Genomic DNA, 24,593 nt, shown 5'->3' with positions numbered 1-24,593 from the left:
CCTCGGCTTTCTCATCTGACCGACCTGTCAGATCAATTTGACCCGGGGGCCGTGATAGCCCTGACTCCTTGCTTCTCTGGGGCGTGCGCTCAGTGCTGGCCTCAGCGCCCTCTGCCCTGAAGTTTACAGCTATTGTCGTAGTGGAGAAGGGAGAGGAAGACCGACTTCTTCCCTCTGCAAGCCTGGCCCCAAATGTGCGCGCGGGGCTCGGTGCTGTGCACAGACACAGGCTGCAGACGCACCTGGACAGCCTGGAGGGTGGGAGCCCGCAGAGAGGGGTCGGCACCCCCAGATCCTGCAGGGACCTGTGCTAGCTCAGCCATCTCCAGGGCCCCCCCATCCCTCCAGGCTCCTCCAGCTCACAGGCTTGCCTCCAGGCACGGCGGGTACTTCCAGCCTTGAAGGAGAGATCATGGCCTCGGCTCTCATCAGGAGGGCAATGCTCATAGCAGCTCTGGGACTGAGCTGCAGCCCTCCTAGGGATCTGTACTGGCTCAGAGCCTGGTTCCTAGGGCATGTCACGCGCGCAGGGCTCCCAGCCTGCAATGCCGTTCTTGCTTTCCTGCTTTTGATTTTTGCCAGGAGTCTTTAGGGAGAGGAAAGCTCTGCATCGCCTGCCTCATCCTGGCCCTGATGTGCTCAGCACCCTTCCTTCCCGTGTGCAAAGGAGACACAGACCCAAGCCAGGGTGCTTTGAGTTGTGGGTGGTGCATGGCTCACTGCCCATGGGGGGGAGGGGGGCTGGGGCTTGGCTCTGTGTACCACCCCCAAACTGATTTAAATCAGAGCAGCCCCCATGTCTGATGGGCTCCCTTGGTTGTCTCCTAGCTAGCCCCAGTGTTACAGGGAGCCATTCAGTATTGTACAGGCACCTTCTCTCCCCGGCGCACACACATGCACATGCAGCTCCTAACAAAAGGGAGCTTTGAGCAGAAACATCAAAACATTTTGACTTTTTCTGCTTCCCCCCACCCCCCCTTTTCATTTGCACAAAAAGCTCCCAGAAACCAGCACAAATCCATGACATAATTGGATGGCGCCAAATCGGCATTTTTTTTTCTTTTGCACCAGGACAGGCTGAGGGTCGACCGGGACAGGCTGAGCAACGCTGCAGAAAAGGACTTGCGGGGGACGGGGGACAAGGAGCTGAATAGGAGCCAGCAGTGTGCCCTTGGTGCCAAGAAGGCGACCGGCATCCTGGGCTGCATGGGGAGGAGTGTCACCAGCAGATCGAGGGCAGTGATAATTCCCCTCTGTTCAGCACTGGGCCACATCTGGAGTCCTGTGTCCAGCTGTGGGCTCCCACTGCAGAAGGGATGTGGACACATTGGAAAGAGTCCAGGGGAGAGCTGTGAAAATGGTTGTGGGGCTGGGGGACAGGACTGGTGAGGAGAGGCTGAGGGAAATGGGCTGATTGAGTCTGCAGAAGAGAAGACCGAGGGGGATTGAACAGCAGCCTTCACCTCCCTGCCGGGGGGCTGCAAAGAGGACGGAGCTGGGCTGCTCTCAGTGGGGGCAGGTGACAGAAGGAGCAATGGGCTCAAGCTGCAGCAAGGGAGGTTGAGGTTGGATATTAGGAAACATTTTCTCATGGGGAGGGTGGTGAAACACTGGAGCAGAGTACCCAGGGAGGTGGTAGACTTTCCATCGTTGGAGGTTTCGAAGACCTTGCTCAACAAAGCCTTGGCTGGGATGATGTAGTTGGGGCTGATCCTGCTTGGAGCAGGGGGTTGGACTCAGTGTGACCTCCTGAGCTCCCTTCCACCTTCATTGTCTGTGATCTTATGAAAAAGCTGCAGCCAGGGGTTTTGGCCCTGGTGCGGCGAGGACAGCTACCACCACCAATGGGCACTGCTGCAGCCGGCAGCAGGTCAGAGCTAAGCAGGGGCAGACTGCCAGCACAGAGGCTTTGTCCTGAAAGCCAGGAGAAGCCTCCGGGGGCATGAGCTTATGGCGAAGCAGAGAGAAAGAGCTTCCTAGGCCCCAAGCAAAGACCGGGGGATTTCTCAGCAAAGCAACCTCCTGCTCGGGCTTGTTCCTCCCATGCACCAAAAGGATTTGGTGCCCATTTCTCATCAGTAAGCCACGTTCCAGGAGCAATACAGTCGCCTTTCCTCACGGATGCCTTCCCTTCGTGGAGCCTGTCCTGCAAAGCACCTGGATATCAGCCAAGCTGCTGAGGCAGCAGCGCTGGAGAGGGCTGCACATTTGGACAGAGGATGCCCCACTTCTCAGGAACAGGCGTTTCCACCAGAGCGCGGACCTGCCTTCACTGCCAATGCAGACCGAGCCTCTTTGCCATTAGCTAAATGTTAGACCAAGGGGCCGTTTTGAATGGGAAGTTGTGTGCTGGGTTGTTTGTGGGGGTTTTTTATTCTCAAGGTCGTTGGATTTATTGCCTGAACTTATTTTACATCAGGCGCGGCTGAATAAAAATGACAGATATCTTTGCTTGCTTTACAACATCCTTGCATGGTTATTAAGGGCTCTAAAAATGTTTTTGTAAAAAAAAAAAACAAAAAAGGGAAGAATAAAGAGAGAGAGAGAGAGTGATGGAAAAAAAATAGGAAAAAGAAGGAAGTAGAAATCCAATAGGATCCTGGCACATGACAGATCGCAGGAGATAATCTGTCTTGGCAGTCCAGGACTGCATAACCTTGATGTCACTATATATTTTTTTCCTCTAGCAGAATTTGCCTTTTGCCAGCCAGCAGACAGCAGGAAGAGTGGGGCAGGGCGACAGGCTGGCTGTCGAGGTCTACAGGAGGGCTGGGGAAGCCGACCGGGGATCAAGTCTGACCTCTCAAATCCTGCGGAGATGCTGGAGGTCGCAGGTGAGAGAGGAACAGCAGGAAAAAAACACCCAGGTCATTCTCCCTTTTTAGCCTCCACGCTCTGCCGTGGTGTAACAGGAGACTGGGCAAGATGGACCTAGGGTCCAATGCAGTAGCTGTATCTACATGAGATGCTTTTCCATGCGGTAGACTACTGCGCAGTAAAGTGTCACTGTCCACACATGAGGTACTAAATTAGTCTACTGCGCAGTAAGTTTACTACCTTGCATATGCAGGTAGTAAATGTCCTGTACAGTAGAGTCAAATTGCATTAATTGCATGTGTCGGTGTGCAAGTGCCTGGCAGGCTTGAACCTGGGTTTTCCTTGCATTAATCTAGACCAGGCCACCAGACCCCAGCACAGACTGTAAAAGGCAATGAATCCCATCTTGGCCTCCCGACCAGCTTCCAGCTCGGGGGGCTGCACTGGATACCCAGAATGTCACAAAGCACTGAAGTGATTTTAGGAGCCTAAATCTCCTGGGTTGCACGGTGGGATGAAGGTTTGTCAGTTTGCCTCCACCTCCCCCGATCCCTGTTGAATGAAGATTCGATGTTCTTCCTCATCTGTATTCCTGCCCGGCCCTGCGACCATTGAGTGGCTGTCGTGATCCACCCCAGAAGTGGCTGCTGGAGGCCAGGTAAGGTGGGGCGGGGTATCCAAGAAGAAGACGGTGGAACTTGGGGGAATTAGATGCCTAGGATCTGGTAACCCTGGAGGTCTCCCCCACTTCCTTGTCTCTTAAGAAATCCCCCTGCCGCAGCCCAAAATCCAGCCAGAAGTAAGGAAGCCACATTCAGTCTCTTTTTTCCCTCGGCCTCCCCTCCCTTCTCCCCGCCGCATGCCATTCCCGGCATCTCTTCCATTTTTATCCAACGCCGGCCGTGAAAATTGGTGTGAAATAAAAAGGCGTCTCTGCCCACAGCTGAAATGAATTGCTTTGGCAGGTGGCCCACGAACACCTATGAGAAGCAGCTCCCATTTGCAAGGCAGAGCTCCCCGGCGTGCATTTGCCTTTCCTTTCCCTCCCTCCCATGCGTCTCCCCTCTGACACCCAATATTTCCCCCCCACAAACCCCCCTGTTCTTCCCAGTTCTGCTTTGATGTTCTTGTTATTTTCGGCTTTCCGTTGATTGGAAATCAACCCGGTGTTTTTCACGTGTCCTTTGATAGGAGGCCGTTGGGATGCCACGATGTGTGGAAATGCTCCCCCCTCGGATCGATGTGCTCCAGTTAACGGGGCTAATTTCTCTCTGTTCTGTTCGCCCCTTTGATGGTGACATTGAGGGAGCCTTTTAAATTCCTTGGCCTTGATCTCTGCCTGGAAAGAACATTGCTTGCAGCAAAGATGGAGACTTCTGTGCCGAGGTCTTGGCACGCGAACATAAATCTAAAATGACAAGGATTCGCCAGCCCTATGCTTCAGGGCACGTGCCGATCACCGGCTGGAGGTCAGAAAGGACCTGCCCCCTCCGGTCCCGTATTGCACAGCGAGCCGAAAGTGTGGCCTGCCCTGACCGGCGCGGCACTCGCTGCTGTCAGAGATAGGATGAGTTATGGGCGCGAGGAGGCGGCGGTCTGGTCTGGTCTGGCGAAGCTGGGAAGTTGTTTCCCGACTGACCGATCTGACCTGGCAGAGGAGGGGGCATGCGGGCGCGCGGGGCGCGTGAACGGCAGGCCCAGTCGTACCTGTGACACGTCCCACGTTACCTGCAAACCTCCGTTCCCCTCCCTGCCCTGTGCCCACCACGTCAGGCAGAGACGGGGCTGTCTGAGCAACACTCAGCCGTGTGCCAGCTTGTCCCCCCAAGTCAGCTTCGTGGTGAGACTCTGGAGACAGCCAGGCTTTATCCCGGGCACTGCCACGGTGCATGTTGGACCAGTTTCTCCCTGGTTTCGTGCCTCCGTTTCCCACCCCTGCTGGGAACACCAGCCTCCTCTGCAAGCTATTCTGGGACCGGCGGTGGGTCGTCCAGGTGAGACGCTCGCCGCCGAAGCCGTTAGTCATTGCAATAATGATGGTGAGAAGCTGCCGTTTGTAATATCTTGAAATTATTCTCAGCATCTCTCCCTGCTCTTAGATCACAGTAATAATTATCTGGACGGGGAACGTGTATTATTATCATTATTATTCTTTTTTAACATGATTTGATTCCATGCCACTCCATCAGAAACCGCTCGTTGGCTGGGTAGCGGCTCGGTGACCTCAGAAATCATTCGACCCATCAGCACGTTGCTCCTGCCTACTGGCACCCCATTGGTTCTGCCGGACGGTTAACCCTTCCCACCGACGCACGCTGCTGTGATGTCACCGCCGCGGTACAACCTGCGTCTGGCAGGCCCCACCGGGGCCCGGGGCACTGCTGGTGACACTGCTCCTCCCGTTCATAAATATATAACGTTCATTTTCACACCGAGGGCACGAAAACCCTCCCGCCTGGTGTCTCCTGAGTGTGCGCCGCTTCCCGACGACTCGACTGCTGCAGCAATGAATGCGGTTTTCATTCTCCAGCGGGACTGACTCTGCCAGATAGAGTAGAGAGAGATGAGAGAGATGGAGCAGAGATAGCGATGCCAGACAATAGGAAAAACGGAGTCAAATGGGCATAAAACTGACTCTCCTGAGCCCCCGTGCTCGGGGAACGATGTTTTCAAAAGACCATCTGACAAGGACTCAAGCAGGTTTCTTTGATTTACTGCATGCAAGGCAACTGTGGACAAATCTGCAGCCATCCATCATGTGGCGCGATGCTGCCTACGATGCCCGAGACCCAACTGAGATGGCTGGGCAGCCTGGCTGGGGGAGGATGCATTCGTGTGGGTTTCGTCAATAAAACCCTAATGCTTCAGTGTTATTTTATCCTGGTTTAAAAGGTGATTTAAAAAAAAGCAAATTGCTCCGGGGGTGCTAATCCATCTTGCTGGGGTTTCTATGCATGGGCCTGCTCCAGCCTGTTCTTCTTTTCCCCATAACCCCATGGCTGAGGCTTCGCCCCCAGGGTTGATCCATTCTCGGACCTGGGGTAGCGTCAGCCGGCCTTTTCACAACCACTCCATCCTGCCTGGCCCAGACTGGAGAACCTGTGAAGACTTGCTAGACAGCACAGGCTGCCTTGCTGGCCTCCCAGCTGGCTCTGAGGTCTTCCTCAGGGCAGACACACACCAGCGCCACTTGCAAAATCAGCCCGATTGGCAAGCAGGAGGGGTTGGGCGTCCCGCTAGGTTGGAAATGTAGTGCAGCTTCCTTGCAACGGGGTGGAAAAACAGAGGCCCTTCCAAATGTGTCCACGCAGGTTGTGCACCTGGTTCAGAACAGCAGCAAGAGGCGGCTGAAATCCATGCACAAGCTTTGTTATTGCGTGCAAATGCTCTTGGCTTATAGCAGCCTCTAAGTGGGCCCCCAGAAACACCCCACCAAACAAAACCCCACAAGGGACCCAGCATGCCAGTATGCTGTTCTGCTTCCCATCAGTCAGAGGCTGAGATGAGAAGCACACTGCCCTCCATGGCTGTGGCCCGCCGGAAAGGAGAGGACCGTTTGCTGGCTGCAAAAGGATGCACCTCGTGCATGCCATGGCCCAGCATCAGCAAACTGGCCTTATTCAGCAAAGTACTGGAGCCAGCACTGAAGGCCTTTTGTCCTTAGCAGGGCTGGAACATGTGCTCCCAGGGCTTTAGGGCCTTTGTGACGGGCTCTCTGGCTGGGCACCGAGACAACCCGACTCTGCTCACGGGGGATGGATAATGCCTCCTTTCTAAGTCATGGCAAACCAGGGGCCTTGGGAAACAGCAGCCCTGCTTCTGCTCATCTCCATTTTGCGGTAACGCTAGAGTCCAACAGGGGCAGCAAACCAGCTGTTTATCTTTTTAGCAACGTGTTAATTGAATAAGCCTCTTCTGGGCAGCCAACGTGGTTGCGTAACAGCTCGTTACGGAAAGCGGCTCTGAGCGGGTCCAGTCGGCCTCGACCAAGGAAGCACCAGCCAAGAGAGATGCTCATTTTCTCCCCTTGCCTCCAGACAGGCTAGGAAATGCTTGGCATACATAAAGCCGCGGCAGAATAGGTGACGCCAGATCTGGTTGGCATGTTGCCGCTGCGTGGTTGCATGAACTGCCGCATGGTGTGTTGGTGGGTCTCTAGGTCTTCCCCTAACCCAACCATCTGCTGTTTGCAAGGGAATCTCAGCCACCCCCGGTCTCTGTCCACCCATGCAGAGCCAGCTCCGCTCCAAAACCTCCCCGTGGGGCAAAAGGGGACGAGCCCCCGCAGTGCGGCAGAGTGCAGTAGGCAGCGCTCAGCTTCCTCAGCACTGGCTTGCTCCAGCCCAATTATCCCGTGGAAGTTAAATATTATAACATTCCACTTCATTAGAGCTTCAAGGCATATGTGACGCTCGCCGCGAAAACCTTGATATGCTGCAGGAGGCTTCAGCCCTGCAAGGAAAAACACTTGCTTTCTCAGGCTTTCATTTTCCTTTGAGGTTAATGGAAGGCTAATTTGAAAGCATTCGGTTAATGAGATAGCTAAAAATACTCCTCCCGCGCAGACCCGTCCTCCAGCGTGCCTGGCGCAGCAGCACCAGCTGCAAGTGGCTGTAGCAGCCGACGTTCCTCCAGTGGAGGGGAGAGAGGTTATAAATCATCCTAGTGCTGGGAGAGGGTCTCCCCGTGCATGGGGAGGGTGGGCACCCACCAAGGCTTTCACGCAGGAGAGGCCAGGATTGATCTAATCGCTGGCATCCTGTTGCTGCAGTGCCCAAGTAATGGGTAGAGGCATGAGGCCAAGGGTTAACCTGTGCACCAAACCATTCACCGACACACAGCAACAAAGGCACTGCAGAAGGGGAAGACCCCTACCCCATGTGGCCTGGGGCATGTTGTGCCTCAGTTTCCCCTCCCACCCTTTGCTTATTTAGACAGTGGCAGAAGCTGTCTCTTCCTGAGTGGCTAGAACCACCACAGAGGCACCATCTTGCCATTTTGCAATGTGTATCTAAACAATACGCGTTGTGTACAAGCGCCCATAGTCTCTCGTTAGCTCTAATGGTGGAAACAGGTTCAGCAGCCTTACACGAGGGATGTACCTGGCCTGGGCTCTGCCCCCAGAAGTCCTATACCCCTGCAGCCTGTTGCTAGCCAGGCCAGGGCCCAACTGGGGATTCATCTGGAGAATGGCCCCCTCTTTCGGGACTGATGTCTCTGCTTTAAGGTGTTTGCAGGGCCCATGAATTTTAAGACCGGATAGACATGGAATCCAGGCCCCCGTGTGACCCAGGGGCAAGCTCCTGGTTACCACTGTCCCAGCCGCACGGCAGGCATCCCCCCATTCCTCCACCTCGTCAGGGCCAACTCAGCCGCTGCCTGTCAGCCAGCGTGACGTGGAAGGCGCCCTTCTCCCCGTCTCCGGCCGTTGTCAGCGACAAGCATATTGCACGTCGTGCCTGTTTGCGGGAATGCCGTTAGCAGCCACGCTGACTGTCAGAAACACGTGCACAGCATCCAGCTCATTTTTCCCCTTCTAAGCGAGGTAGAGGAGGAGACCGGGAACTGGAAAAAGCCAAGACGGGAACTGGCCTATCCCTTGGGACACCCGGATGGTGCTACATAAGGACAGCGATGACAGCTTAGGGCTGAGGGGCACCGGCAGAGCTGATGGGATGCGGGAGCCCCGGACAGGATGGAGGGGCACGGGCACAGCTGTGTTTAGGGGGGAGTCCACAGCTGGGGGGTTTACAGGGCGCAGGCCCTGCTCTCAGGGCAGAGATACATGGCTTTCTTCTGGGATCCAGTTAGCAACACAGTGCAATATTGCACAGTCCGGCCCTACCCTGCTGCTCCTGCTCTTCACATGGCCCCAAAGTCCACAGCCACGTGTGGCTGCCAGCTGCATGCAGCTCTTCCCATCCTCTCTGAGCCCCTCACAAATATTAACGAACCTGTCTCTGTGCTCCCAGACAGCAGGGGAGCACCGCCACCTCCGCCCCGCAGAGATGAAGTGGCTTGCCTGCCGTCTCGCCGAGCTGCAAGCCGAGCGCGGAGGCGGCTCGTCCCCTGCATCGGGGGCTGCACCCGAGGGCTCGTGCGGGCCGAGTGCTCCCAGTCTGGCGGGGTGACTCCTTGCAAAGCTCCGCGCACGTAGCAGCCCTGTCCACGCAGCCTCCGCACCGTGGCACGAAACCCCTTCGTTCCAGCCTGCCTCTCCGCCAGCTACCCCGGCGTAGTGCCTGGCTCCACACAACAGCAAGGAGACAGGTGTGAGGCTTAATTCCTGCCTGCAATTAATGTTGAGGAGCTAACGACTGCTCCCAGCTCCTTGGACACGAGGAGCAAAGGGACCGCTAAAGCCCTGGGCAGGACAATCCTGCTGCCAGCAATGGGGTGACCGGAGACCAACTTCCTGGCGCTACAGCCGTGTGTCCAGCTTGCCCGACGGGGGCCAGGACGGTGGCTCTCCCAGCCCAGGCTGCTCGCCAGGAGACACGGATGTCCTGCCTCCCCTTCATCCCATCCCCGCGCACACGCCACAGATAAAATGCGGCTGCCGGGGGAGCGCGCTGTTTTACAGTACATAACTTTGTAATGTGGAGCTAATGTCTGTGGCCAGTTACACGGCCGCGGCGGAGACGCCGGGACGTCACACGGCCACAGATGCCCGCTCCCTTCCCTGGACCTGGGGAACATGGGACCCTGATATGTGCCACGGGTGCTTTTAACCTTTTCTAGCTCCGGACTGTACCAGCAGCCAGAGGCAGGATATAATATAGATATTAGGCGTCTTGGCTGTATTTCACGTTAGGGGAGAAAACTCAAGTCTTGGGCCAGATGGGAGTCACCTGGGAAGGCCTCTGGCAGGGAGCTAGAGGAGGGGGCTACAACACCTTCCCATCTTCCTGGAAGCGGGTGGCTAGATCCCGTCCTGAAGGATCTGGAGCTGAGCAAGAGAGCGACTCTTTACAAGGTGTCTTGCTAAAGGAAAGCAGCTGTCTCTTGAGACCACCACCCGCCGTGTGACCCCTTTACTTCATGAAGACAAAGCTAGTGCAGCCAGCAGGTGGGCTGCCGTATTTTCTCATATACAATGCACCCTGGAATAAGAAGTTTTGTTCCTGGAAGGCAGAATGAAGGGGGAAAAAGACGTTTCCTTGCCTTAAGGAACTGAGTAGTGGCAGCGAGGGAGCCCAGCCTGCTCGTTGTTCTGCCGTCCGCGGACAATGTGCAGACTTGACCTCTGCATCTGGAAAGCAGCAGATGGTCCTGCTTGGAGCAAGGGGGTCGGACTAGATGCGACCTCCTGGGGTCCCTTCCAACCCTTGTTGTCTACGAGTCTATAAGAAACTGCTCTTACCATATTTCTCCCATAGCACCCACACTCCAATTCCCAGCAGCTGTTCTTTGGGGAGCGATGGGTGTTGTATGTAATACAGGGTAATTAGGGAGCAAATGGCTTCTAATTTAGCAAAGGACCATGCCCTGGCAAGGGACGGGCAGGACTTTGCATAGAACCAAGCTAGTGGGAACTGGGCTGGGACCGCTCACCAGGGAGGCACCAAATCCTCCTGGAGTGATGGGGAGGGAAGATCACGGATGCCATGGACTCGTCAGGAGAGAGGAGGATCCAAGGGGACTTGGTGGAAGGGATGGTGGGCCCGTGGCTTAAGAGCGAGGCCACAGAAGAGCGTGCCCCCTGCTTCTGCTTAAATGTGCAATCACCAGCGCCATAATTAGCCCTTACAATGTGGACTTCCCAGCTCACGACACTCCAGGTGCTTTGCTTGGATCTATAGGGCTGACCATAGCTATTGAATAGCAGGGTTTCTGCCCCCACCGATCAAGGCTCGGTCTAGCTGGGCTGACGGGGATCCTCTGTCACCGTGCACTTCTCCCCTGCCCACTGCAAAGTCCAGCTGATGTCTTGGGCCACCGAGAGAAGGATGCCTCCCTAGCGCCGTTCTCCTGCCACTGCTTGGCCTTCTGCCTCCTTACCACACTGCTCCTGGGTGTCTGCCTCTTCCTCGCCCTAACTGGTCCTGACTTTTGGAGCTGGCGGTTGGGGCACCCCATCCAGCAGTGCTGGGGCTGCCCCTATTCTGTCTCTCTGATGCTCCCAAAGCTGTGAGCAGCTCCCTGCTAGGAACAGCAGCCTCTGGGAATACACATTGCTCTTTGCTGGCTCTCAGGAAGAAACCAGTGCAGTGATGATGGCAGCTCCCCACAGGGCAGCTCCATGCAGAGCGGGGCGCTGAGCAGACAGGTAGCAACCCCTGAGCCACCCAGCCTGCTCCACTATGCACTGCAGCCATGCCCCGTCCTGCTGCCCAGCCCCTCGCCAGCCGCCCCATCCTTGTCCAGGGTGGCACGGCGTCCTGTCCAGGGGCTGTCCGGCAAGCTCAGCCCTTACGGGCACCATCCTCCATAGGCCGGAGAAGGCCTTTCGGAGCTGCCACCTAAAACAAAGCAGGGTCCAGGCGGACTTGCCTTGGAAGGAAAGAACCAGTCATTCCTTCAATGCTCCCCTTGCTCTCGGCGCTGCTTGGGAAATGGGATGCACTGACTCTCAGCGCTTTCCCCTCCGCAGCATCTCACCTCCTTTGCTCCTGGAACATGCATTGCCATTACCTCCATTACTTCAAGCAAGGAGGTGGTTTCATTTTGGGGAGGACAATGCAGGTAGCACAAAGCACAGCAGGTGGGGTGGAGAGACTTCACCAAGAAGGGGTCAAACACCGGGAGGAAAACAGGACCGCCTCAATCATTCCTACCGCCATTTTCACCCTTGCCACATGGAGCCTTTTGATGGTTTAATTTTTCTGGATAAAAATAAAGAACAAAAGTGGTAGATAATTGTAGTGGAATGGGATGATAAGTAATGTTTGGTATCCTTTTTACAACCATTCCCTGGGGGCCCATTATGGTAATTTTTCTTCTATAACTGGCAAATTGTATAACGAGTCCGATGATAAACTAGCAAGCCAGGCAGAAATTTGCATTTTAATACAACTGTCTAAATCATTTTCCCATGGAGGGGCTGGACGGGACATTTCTGCAGCCTTTGCCGCAGCCCCGCTCTCCCAGGGGTCGCGGCCAGGGCTGACCACCCTCCTGCTCGCTGCCACCCCCTGCCCCTGGCTTCCTTCGCACGGCTCTCCTGGTCCGTGCAAGGCAGCGGTGGGGGGCGCCCAGGGGGCTTTTTCTGAGCAGCAAATTCGCTTGACGGGTGTTTTATTCCTAGTGCGTGCAGGGCATGAATGTTACATGACTAGCGCTTGGCGAGGTCTAACCAGGTTCTCTCTGCTCGCACGGGAGCACCGCAGTGCCGGAGGGCAGAGCCTGCTTTCAATTACGCAGTGGCTACATGTTAATCCTGTGTATTATATGGTCATTACCCCTCACGGGCCTGGAAATAAACAGCCCGGGGCCTTCTGCAGGATGGAAGACTCACCAAGGGTTTGCATTTTGGGTACAGAGGGCCAGCGATGCCACAGGTCCATGAGATTGGGATGCGCCCGCTGGGCACATCTTTGGCTCTCATGAGCTCGTGATGATCTTCCCTTAGTCCTGGCCTTCATTCCTCCTGCACGTGCCTGGCCCCAGCTGCCGGATGGAGCTGCGTGCCCCTCGCTCCCAGCACATGCCGCGCGCCGCGGCTTCGTCAGCTCCTCGTGCCCGCTGCAACAGCCAACCGCGCTCCCCTCCCGCCCGCCTCTCCCGGCTTCTCATTGTTCCTCCCCACTCCTTGTTGACCTTCCCTTTGCTTCGCACAATCACGGCTCGTTCAGATGGGACTTTACCACCGGGGCAGGCTGGAAGAATAAGAAACACATTATACAAGAAAAGCAATTTATTTTGCCTGCAGCTCTCTCATTCTTCCCCTCTGTCTATTGTTGCGCTGTGATTATGATGACGTGCTGCAGAAAATGAGCTGTTCTCCCTCCCTCCTAGGCCAGACTTTTTCCCCCCATCTCCCCAGTGCCAAATTTAATACAAAATCCCGTGTCGTCACTAAAAAGGGGAGAAGACTGGCAGCTGGCAAAAGCACAGCCATGGGAGCCTGGATGCCTGGGTACTACTGCAGCTTGACTCTCAGCATGTTCCTGAGCCTTAGCTAAACATCGGTTTCCTGTGCAATGAGGACAACAGTCCAGGATCGTGGCAATAATAGCAGGGGATGGAGCAGCCGTGGGAGAGCCGCTTGGCTCCGCTCGTTCCTTGCTGCGGGACTCTGAGCTTCTCCAGTGCAAAGCATCAACGAGTCAAGCACATCACGATCAAGGAGAGATGGTGGCTTGCTACGTGGCTTCGCTCCTCAGTAGCCTTCTGAAATCCAGCCGAAGGAGGGGATGGAAAGCAGCGCAAAGCTGGAAAGCCCACGTCGGACACCTGAGATCATTCCCAGAAGGCAGGGTGGGGGGCAAGCATCTGTGATCACTGTGATATGCACGTTACCTGAAACAAGGATCTGGGATTTCTTGCCAAGTTTACAGCATCTCAAGCAGACACACGTCTTCCTGGCTGCAGGTCAGCAACGGGAAAACAAACAGCGTCTCATGCAATATTAAAACCCAGCTTAAAATTCATTGGAGGTCCATGATGAGGGAAAGGGAGGTGGCAGCCCCGGCAGGGGCTGGGGGTTGAGAAATGTCAGTGGCTTGTGCTAGCAGGCTGGGACGTGGCAGCAGCTAGGGCTGGGGCTTTGCTGCACACTGCTCAGAGCCAGAAAGCGCTTGCTCGCAGCAGGCACTAGGACTCACCTGCTTTTCCTTCAGCCCCTTGGGCTCCTCCACAGGGAGGGTTTGGGCAGGTGTGACACCCCGCAAAGCTGAGGGAACTGACTGGGATTTTACTGGGGTTCTGGTCTGAGCTCAGATTTCAGATAAGGAGGGAGAGACCCCCTTCCAAAGCAAAGCTGGGAGAAAAGTACATGTGACGATTAGAGAAGGGCGCTTGTACACGTGACGATTAGAGAAGGGCGCTTGTACACATAACAATTCGAGAACTCCTTCAGTTCACGTCTGCCACGTACAAGACCCCCTGACAGCATCCTAAAATCTCTTGAAATTCGTGGTAGCCTTCCCCACAGGCCTGTTCCAGGTGGAGTCATGGTCAAGCCCTTTCATTCATCACAGCCCACAACACTACCAAACCAGGGGGCTGCTTTCCTGTGTGCACCCAGGACATGCCCCCAGGGCTTGCGCGGGAGAGAGCCAACCAGGAGAGGACGTGCCGGCGTGCACCTCGGTGATCTCCCCGAAGCTCTAGGGCTTGCTGCTTCTAATGAGGAAGAGGGAAAGCCCTCCGCTGTTTCACAGGGCTGTAGCTCACGGCAGACTCCTACCAGATCCCAGGCTAGGGGGATTGCTAGAAAGGAGTTTAAGCTGGAGCTTACACACCAAGATGCCCAGGACACGAGGGAGCATACTCTGCATGGGGAAACAGGGCAGAGTTCAGGGGGTTTGCTTATCTCTGCACATCCTGATCCCAACAGATTTGGGTTCCTTTCAGATAAGCTACTGCAATGCTCCCTTTGGGGTAATTGCAGTATCCCTAGCATACACTTAAGTAACCAGCACATCCCCTCCACTTCACTACCCCCTTCCCATGGGCTGTGCAGGGAATACACTGTCTGCCTGAAGACCCCGAGGAGCCCTGGGACCAGCCATTCCAGTGCAAAAGCACGCATTCAGGCTTACAAGCCCAGCCGGGCCTGCCCAGCGCCTCGACTCCAGTTGTAAAGCAGGGCTTTACAAACCGCCTGCACAAAGCTGGGGGAGCTGAATTTCCCCCAGGCAGGGAGTAGCGTGAAAGAGGATTTATCTGGTTCTCCGTTCCACCGCTCAGGAGATCCGTGCTTTAAGTGCTTGCAGCCCAGCCAGTGAGAATGCCAGCAAGAAGACTCAGGCTGGGCATGGCAAGTCTTTATTCAGCTTCCTGCGCAGGAGCGAGGCGGCTTTGGCAGGGGTTCAGGGCGGGAGGTGGATGTTTCCGAGCGCACGGTTAATATTTTATGGAGCGAGGTATTTTGTCGGGATGGTCATTCAGGCGGAAGCTGCCTGCACGCTGCCTGGCTGCCCAGGGGAGACCAACATTGTAGTGCCAAGCAACGGCACATTCAGCCGTCTCCATTTCCATCCACGGGCTCTGCGCACTGGGTAGCTCATCTGCCTGAAAGGCCGGGGCAGGGGGCACCTTCCAACATGGAGGTTCCCGGCATGATGGGAGGAGGCTTTTTACCACAGTCCCAGACCTTGGTTTTCCACCAGGCAGCACCCACCTGGCCTGGCAGAGCTGGCCCTCAATGAGTCCTGCTTTTTGGAGGTGGGAGGAGGATCGGGCTTGATGTCCACTGTCGGGGAGTCAGAGAGGAAGGAATCCCAGCCCCCCCCCAGGGCACAGCTGGTCTATAGACCCCCCAAAGGTGAGTGAAGATGCTGGAGTGCCTCCAGACCTGTGACTCTGCAGAACACACCAAGCTGCCCATCGCCCTGGCTCAGGCCTGGTAAAACGACGGCTCCTAGGACCTCTGGTCCAGATGAGACCCAAGGCGGGATGTTGGCTAGGCCAGTGGAGCCAGAGAAAGCAGCTCCCGAGCAGCTCGGCTTTGCAGGTCTCCCTGATGGATAAGGGTCGCTGCTCCCATGGTGCAAACAGCAGAAGCAGCCACCTGCTCTACCCATTGGCGTCAATCAGCCCTCACATCCAGCAGATCGGCGGGCACTGGGGCACCAGCTTTGGGTCGGGTTGTGAGCAATGCCAGCCCTGACCCGGGGATCTGGAGGGCTCAGCTGGTGGCTCGGCGATGCTCTCAGGAGCTGACTGGCACTCCCAGCCCGGACGCCTGGGCCGAGCTGCTCTGCAGAGCGAGGCCCCAAATGCACAGGGATCCTTTGAACACCTCCATGACATCCCTCCCTGCAAGGGTGGAGGAAACTCTCTCCCCAGCCCCCTCCACCATCCTCTGCCCCAGGAAACCTGCCCTCCTGTCATCCCACCCATCTCCCTTTTCCCCAGTCCCATTTAGCCAGCTGCATTAGAAGGATGTTAGATATTCATTCAATAGAAATTTGATAGTGAAATGCCAGCTTCTCCTGACAGGTTATAAATAGCTGCTTGGAGTCCAATTTGAGGTTTTGATTAAAAAAAAAAGGGGGAAGACAATCCGAGAGCTATCAGCCATCCATCTGTGACTGAAACACCCATCTTCTGTCTGCCCCCCTGCTCTCCCCACCCCCCCGCCGTGCCTCCAAATGCCATTACGGCTTGCATTGTGCGTGCGGTGTTTTAATATCCCAGGGGACAGGAGCCCATTAAGACAAAGACTTATATCAGTCTCCGTTCCAAATGCAAAGCCTAATTAAGATTTTATAAACACTCGCCCAGACGCGGAGAAGGAAACCGCTGCTGAATTAGCAAGGCAAATATCTCCCAAATGAAGTTACTTTCTTGCCTTGTTTGAGTCCAGTTTTTAATTAGGCGGCCGCAGTGCCACTCTGCCTAATTGTGGCATTGCGATTCATTAGGGGTTTGTGATCAGAGCTATTTTTCGCTCGCCTCCCACCTTTCCATCTCCTCCGAGGTCCGCCACTGACCTCAGACAACTTTCCCTTTGAAGTAATTACAGCTGAGTAGCTTTCTTTCGTTATCTGTTAAGAGCCCGCTTGCCTCGGGCCTGGGGTGGTAAGGAAGGGAGGGCATCATTTTCCAGGGTTAGGATTTTCCAGAGCTGGGATCTGGGACAGAAAAATTCCTTCATCGTTGAGCAGGGTGGTTGAGTTGGGGAGCTGGATGGGATGATCTCCAGAGGTCTCTTCCAGCCCTGCCTTCCCTTTGATCCTACAGCGGGCCAGTGGCGGAAGTAGCTATGGAGCCCTTTCTTCACCAGATGCTCTGCAGCTCAAGTGAGCATTGAGACGTGGGTGCCACCAGACAGCTGACAGGTGGCTGGTCTCGGATCACAGCCCCACTTCCCTGGCAGGTCACGGCCTGCTCGCAGCCATCTCGGCAGTACTGCCTCTCCTGCGGAAACGGACCCAGACCCTTGAAAAAGGCTGTACCCAGTCCCGAGCGCAGCAGCCCCGGCTGCCCCAAAGCCCCTGGCTCGACTCTGGATCTCTGCACAGTAGAGTCCGGCTTGGGGTGCAACCTGATGCTCGAAGCCTTCTTAACCCGCCTGCTTTTCCTCCTGTCCTCTGGGACAGGAAGGCGATGATGCCCATGAGCGCTTGTACACGTGACGAAAATGTCACTTTGTGTGGCTTCACGCCATCACGCTGTACACGTGCACTAGTTTGGGGGGGGTTTAAATGAGTTTGCATCGTTGCAAGCTAAACTACACCCTGATGTAGTTTAGTTTGCAACGTTGCAAATGGGGACGTTTTCAAATGCTGGAAAAGTATCATTTGGGAACCAAGAGTTCTGGTTTTCCGTATATCTTTTTGTCTCAGAGCAACACGACTACCAAGTACACCCCGGAAAAGTACTAAGGTGTTTCAGTACCTGGCCAGGCCACCTGGAGAATCACATCTTGCTCCGGAGGGGTCAGGGACATCCCTGTCTAGACCCATGAGCCTGTTCTGCCTGTAACACGTACAGGCTAATTACCCTGACGAAGCTGGGACCTGCAGAAGGGAGCTGGGTGCTTTGGTGGATAATTGTCCTGCCCCTCGGACTCCAGTGCCTTCGCTGGTTTGAAAACGCCCCTCCAGCTGCTGAGCCTCCATCCATGGCTCCAGGCACCAGCGGCGTAGGACATGCCAGCCTGGGAACCTCACCCCCGTGCCGCTGTGCCCCATCGCCCTGCTGCCCTGGTTCGCCCAAGAAGAGCTGTACCCGGTGCTGGTGCTATGTGTGCCTTCCTCTGCTCAGATTATTCCCCCTCCCTACTCCATCCAGCTTCTTACCAGCTCCCTTTCCTATCAGCGCTTGTTGGCGGGGAGAGCAGAGACGATTAGTCGTCCCCAAACCCTAAGGGAGGGGAGGCTCCTTTTCTTTGCCTGTCCCGGGAATTTAATCATGTTTTTGCAGCGCTGCGCCTGTCCCTCCGTAGGGAAAACACCAATTCTCCGGGCTTTTGTTCACAACCACGTTTTTTCCACTGTGAAGAATTTAGATGTAGAATCTCTGCCGCTCTGTTGTTACTTGGGGGTTTTTTTTTCCCTTCCCCTTATCATTATTACTATTTTAAGGCAAATTGCAAATCGTGCTCAGAGGAAAGCTGCGGGGGCTGGAGATCCCAGCTCAGCAGCAGAGCGTGGGCAGGATGAACGGTGCCGGAGCGGGGTACCCGTACATAACATCCCCCACGCCCCTGCGCCCCAAAATCACCGCAGCCAGGGAGCTCGGCACCCTGCTCCATCCTTGGCTTCACTGGGACAGGCAGAGGACCCTGTGTGTCAGCAGCAGTGGCAGCATTTGCAATTTAGGCGCTTGGTTGTTGGGCTGAGACCTGCCAAAACTCATTTCACAGAGGCCACCTGACAGCCGTCAGACGCCAACAGCTCGGTGGCCCCGGTGACACTCATCTGGAAGGTGCTGCGCTGCATTAGCAATGAGCTAAACCTTCCCAAGCCGGCCTCTTCGGCTGCTCTTGTTAAATCCAAGTAAGCTCCCCCCTTCATTTGTTGCTGGTTATGGATAATCCAGGGGGGAAAGAGGTGTAGGGCTCCCTGGAGAGGGTCAGGCGGGGAGGCACAACCCCTGGCACCCAGAGGCCTTGAACGAGCCGCCACCACGTCCCCAAATTAGCTGGAGTGACACTCGCTTTGTAGCCACATGTTTACAATCAGGAGCAGATGGCCGGGCTGCTGGACCGCTGTCAGCGCCACGCCACCGCGGCGCCGGGACCAACTCGCTCGCCGGGCACCGCCACGGCAACAAATCCCATCTCCTGCCCGGCTCTGATGGGATATTTATTAGCTCTCGGCTAAAAGACAAGCAGGGCTTTGCCAGCTGTCAGCCGCTTTATCAAATCTCCTCAATACCATGAAATACCCCAAAGCACTCGGATACCTGGGGGGGAGGCAGATTTCAAATTGGGGCTTTTTCTTCCAGATTTACAGAGCTAATTACCGCCGACAATATTTATGTTGCCAAATGGCTTGTAACGGGGAGGAAGGAAATCACCGTGAACACTCATCCAGTGGATGGAGATTCACCGAACGGCTTAGACATTTCTGCGTGCGCGAGGCAGAGCGGTAGCAGAGCTGACGGGGAGGCGGGTCGGGCGACAGACTCGGGAGCAGCAATGCACCCCGGTGATTCCCCTCCCGGGGCAGGAGCCGGCGGGCGGGGCCGGGGCTGTACGGCGGAGAGCCAGGCAGCTCGGGCTAAGCCTGGCTGACCGTTGCTGCCGGCTCTCCGGAGGGAAGCCGATTTGTGCGTGCCCGGGTGTATAAGTGACACATAAAAAGGGGATCAGGAAATGTAAGCCGGAGGAATGGATAGGAGCCGTGGCTGGCAGTCAGCAGGCTGCGCTTCCCCAAGGCTTTCGCTCCCAGGGTCTGGCTTACAACGCGCCGAGTTAAAGGGTTTTGGAGACAAGCAGGCAAGTAAACCGCGAGGACGCCGCGTCGGCAGGGAGCCAGCCCCGGGACTGGCAGCGCCGAGCCCGTCCTCCGCAGCACTCCCTGGCTCCTCTCCGAGCTCCTGTCTCACCACCGAGGTCCCTGCTCCGGGCCCTCTCCCCAGCCGGGGCATGGCCCCGATGGCCCAGCGGTGCCCAGCAACAAGGGCCTGCAGATGGGCAGCTCCTGGCACGTGCGTGCTCCCGCCGGCCAAGTGCGGACACGGCCGCTCTCCTCGAGCAGAGGCTGAGCGCGGCTACCGGGAAGAGCGGATGTGCGGCTCAGAGGTGCCATCGGGGTCTCCGAGACAAGGGCCCGGAGCCCCGAGGGCTGCAGACCCGGAGCCAGCTGCCGGCGCGGGTGCCTGGCGAGCCCCGACAACACGGCTGCGTCCTGGCCGCCACGCACGCGGCCGCTCTGTGCTGCCGTGCCCCCGCTGCCCCCGCACGCCTCCCGCCCTTGCCCCTGCGCCTTCATCATGGCAAGCTTTCCTTCCTGGCTCATCAAGTGCCACCGACGAGCCAGGCCCTCGACGGACAAGGGAAGCAGCGCTAGGCTTTCCAGGGCTCTTCCAGCGGCACCGAGGCCCAGGCCTCCACTCCAGGCTGCTCACACCAGGATTTCCTCTTCTTTGCCCCAAGCACCCAATGAAAAATAAAAGCCAGGACCCTCTCCCCCAGGCAGGGCAGGGTCCCCAACCAGCAGCACGCAGGGGAGTGCCACAGTCTGTCAAGCCCCGCCATCTTGAAGAGCCACGAACCCATTTCACAGCTGCAGCAAATGAAGGCCACTTTAGGCACCAGCCCAGAGCAAGCATTAAACTCACCCCCCACCCCCCAGAACCAGACACCACCACTGCTCTGCCACCCTGCCCCTGCGGCATTGCCCCCTTTAATTACATCCGAGTGCAAAACCAGGGTCTCTCATCTCAGGTACGGCAAGAAGGGGCAGTGGGGAGCTTGGCAGAGGCCTGCAGAAGCATGAAGAAGACCCGGGGTTTCTACAGGGCAGCTCACAGCTGTGTTTACCCCAGGTGCTCACATGCTGCCTGGCTCAAGCCTCCCGCACGGCTCGGAGGACCAGCCCTGTTTTAGCAGCACCTGCTTTATTGCCGCGGCTCGTGGGTTAAGTGTTATGCAGTTGCTGCCTGTAGTAAAGGAGGCGGGTAGAGCTATAAATGCATTTATGTCCCTGCTCCAAAGTGACCCAGAGGGAAGCTGCTGTAGCCGGAGGAGGTGAAGGGAGAGGGTATTACAGCCACCTGGCTCTCTCCTGATGAATGAAAGCTTGTGTCAGTCATTCCCTGCCAGCAGGGAAGGGCTGGGAGGCAGCCAGGGCTGGCTCAGTCTAGCTCCTGCCAATGCAGCCCTTCCAGCTAAATGCTCCCAGGCCCCCTCGCTGCGCTCTCCTGATTGCAGAGAGTAGTGCGAGGTCTCTCCGAGGCAGAGCCCTTCTACATCAGCTGAAGGCTCCTTTAATTGAGAGAGAGCTAGATGGGGGGGTGCTGACGCAAGAGAGTCTGTAAGGTCTCAAGAAGCCCTAAGCTCACAGCATTACTTGCAGCCCTTCACGCAACATAAAATAAAATGAAGCCCTGCACTGGCTGGAAGGGACCTTTTTTATGCCCCCACCCCAGGAAGAGGTGGGCTTTCAGGGTGGTGTGGGTGGAGCTCTGCTCGGCCTGCTCCTTATATAAGGGGACCGTCATGCCCTGCTCCCGTTTGCAAGACGGGAGTGGAGGGGAGGGCGGTGCAGGGCTTTGCAGCGTCCTCTCTCTTGTCGGCGGGGCCGATGCGCCTCGCGCCGCAGTCAATGGAGTGAAGCGAGCGTGTAATCGGGGAAAGGGGCTCCGAATTAGCCTCCTGCAGAACTGAGCGTGACCACGAGCATCTCCACCTGGGGCCGGGCTGGTTGGTGACGCCAATCAGCGCGGCAGCTTCCCTTCGCCCAGGCAGCGAAGTGGGCTGCTCTCGAGGAGGCCTGTCGGATAATTGAATTCTCTTCCTTCCCCCCTTCCCGCTGCGCTCCCTCATCACGCCATCGATCAGTCACCACGTCGCGGGCTGCTATTATTTATGGCAGCTCCTGGAACCACTCTTTTTATTGTGCATTTTTGAAGTCTCAGCTAATTTTGCTTTCGTTGCACCCCCCCCCTGCACTTTGCTTACCTTTGGCGTCTCTATTAAAACAGCAGCAAGGGGAGGAGAGGCAGGCGGAGGTGTGCGTGCGTGCGTGCGTGCGTGTTTATAACAAGCTCTCCGGTAAGAAATTGAATTCCTTCCGCATTCAGGCTTATTAAATTATGCCCAGTGGAAAAACCCATTAGTGTGCAGAAAAATAACTTCCTCGGGCTGCTTTAACACCTATCGCTGGGTTAACCCGCGTGGCCTCTGGAGCGCAGGCTGCTGGGAGCTCGCGGAGCAAGCAGAAGCAACCTTGCTCCCGTGGCCACCTTGCTTTGATTTCACCCAGATGAAGGAGGGGTTTGGGGGGCATAGCAGAGATGGAGCTGGCCGGAGGGCATGGGCAGTGCCTCCCGGGCCTGCTGCCAGCTCCGGCTGGCCGCAAACCGCGCTCCGTACCCTTCTGTGGCTAAACCACTTCCCCCCTGGACCCCTGCAACTGCCAGCAATAAAGCATCCTCATTTTTACCCCTGCTCCCCTCGGGGCCGGTGGAGGGGCCGCACTCACCTCTGCCAGTTTATTGATCTGCCCCTGCCCCTGCTGCCCTCCAGCAAAACTGAGGCTCTTGCTCCTGTGTCGGGGCCACTAGAGGTCAGCTTTGAGCCGATGAAAAATGAAGAGGTTCCCCAGACAGGTGCTTTTGTCCCTGGGGGACCAGGCATGGCTTGGGGGTGCCTGGCTGTCTGCACCCTGTCCCCTTCGCCGTGATACAGCACCCACAGGATTACAGCCACGCGCCGCTGTGCAGCAGCCGAGACGCATTTTCTCTCCTGCCCCATTTGCACTCCTTCCCCGAACTGCCTTTTGCATCATTTACCAAGCCGGCACGCTCAGCAGCTGCTGGAGGGCGCGTGGCCTGCTGTGCAAACAGGCGTGCACGGAGGATAGGGAAAGGCGCACCCCCACGCCAGAGGCAGAGGAAGGGTGGTGGTTTCAGAGCACAAACCCAACACCCAACACTTCGGGAGAAGAAATCTGCAGACGATAGAGGCTCCAATGCCGAATGCGTGTTGCTGCAAGTCTAGGGATTTTGCTGTACACAGGTGGTTTTTTTACCGCTGAATAGGTTCCCCATTACCCGGGAAGGAAATAGCGCTTGCCTCGATAACGATGTTGCTGCTGCTGATGCATTTCGATGCAGGTTGAAAGCCCCCAGATGCATGCACAGTTTAACCATCGCTTAGTAGCGTTGTACCCCGGCCTACGAACATACATCTATCCCCGTTGTTTTCTTGAAAGAGCCATTTTAAAGGACTTCGCCAAACCGAGTCTGCTGTCAGCTGATTAAAGAGATTTAGAGACAGCATTTTCTAATTAGCAGCATCCCTTCGGAGAAGCCCCTCGGGTACCAATTGAGATGAAAAGCCAGCCAGCGTGCGAGGGTCAGAGTTAAGGTGGCCGTGATGAACTCTGCATTTCTCATGCGTGAAAGGAGCAGAGCGGTTGTGTTTGCTAATGAGGCATTGCAGGATTTACGGCGTCCTCAAAATCATGCAACTGCTTGGCTCTCCGGTGCTGACGCCGTGAGGAGCTGCAGGGCTGTCTGCAGTTGACCCAGCCAGGGTCCGCATGGAGGGTTGTGGCCTGGGCCAAAAGTGATGGTGGGTGAAACCCCAGTTTGCAACAGGTGAGTGGCAGCGCCTCTCCACTCAGTACACCTCTGCTCAGCCGCAGGGGATCGATTCTCCGGGCAGCCGAGTTCCCTCTGCTCCTCTCCCACGCCAGCACCGTATCAGACAAGCCGCTGGAGGTGTGCTGGGGTGTCAGCTGCCTGCCCAGGGCAAATCTCCCCCTGTTTGAAGCCAGCAAAGATGCTGCTGCTCCCTGTGCTGGAAAGCCCGGATGCTGGAGGGGGGCAGGGAGAAAGAAGGGGCCGCAGTTGTGGTGCAGGATCCATGAGGGGTTTCCATGGGGCAGGGACAAGCCCCCTTCTCCATCACCATCAGTGCCACCCCTGCAATGCCAGGCTAGGAGCCTCCAGGCTTTCAGGTGCCAGCATCCTCCAGGACCCTGCCACCCACGGCCCCAGTCATTCCCCGCACTACTTCCACGAGCGTTTGGCAAGCAGCAAGAGCAAAGGTCCCCAAGAGAAGAGCGTAAGCACTGCATCCATCCGGCGCCATGGCCTGGAGTCAGGAGCTGAGCAGCCAGAAGTTTGCGGCATCACGTGATAACAAACTGCCCCATTCGCCGCGATGAGCCTGTGCCCGGCTCGGCGGGGAGGGAGGCCCATAAACACGGTGCTCGAATCGACCAGGCTGGCTCCCGCAAGGCCCGCACCCTCCCATGAGGGTGAGCTGTGCCGGCTGCAGAGGAATTGGCCTTTGGTTGTAGCGCTCAGAGAAGTGATGCACCATGGAGGCAAGGACTGGTTCATCAGCTGCGTCGTCCGCTCCCAGCGCAAGACCAGGCCCTTCAGTCTCTTCCCACCTGTTCCCCAGCCCAGCATGGGGTACGAGGCGGCGATGCTTCAATATGATACAACCCCCCCCGAACATGCCAGAGAGTGGTTTAGCTGTGCCCATTGCTCCTTCTTGTGTCATCCACTGAGAGCAGCCCAGCTCCATCCTCTGTGCAGCCCCCTGCAGGGAGGTGAAGGCTGCTATTCAATCCCCCTCAATCTTCTCTCCTCCAGACTAAGCCCACTTCCCCCAGCCTCTCCTCACCAGTCCCAGCCCCCAGCCCCCAACCATTTTTGTTGCCCTCCCCTGGACTCTCTCCAATGTGACCACCTCCTTTCTGCAGTGGGGGCCCACAGCTGGATACAGGACTCCAGATGTGGCCTCCCAGTGCTGAACAGAGGGAAGAGTCACTGCCCTCGATCTGCTGGCACCGCTCCTGCCAGTGCAGCCCCGGATGCCGGTCGCCTGCTCGGCACCAAGGGCACAGTGTTGACTCCTCCTGGAGTCAGGAGTGGACTGGCCAAGTTCGCCGACAACACCAAACTTTGGGGCAAAGCATCCACGCCAGAAGACAGGCGGGTGATCCAGGCTGACCTGGACAAGCTCAGCAAATGGG

The sequence above is a fragment of the Crocodylus porosus genome, unplaced genomic scaffold, assembly GCF_001723895.1.
Source record: "Crocodylus porosus isolate Cpor-Errol unplaced genomic scaffold, CroPor_comp1, whole genome shotgun sequence".
NCBI lineage: Eukaryota > Metazoa > Chordata > Crocodylia > Crocodylidae > Crocodylus > Crocodylus porosus.
Note: the sequence above shows the minus strand (reverse complement) of the source record.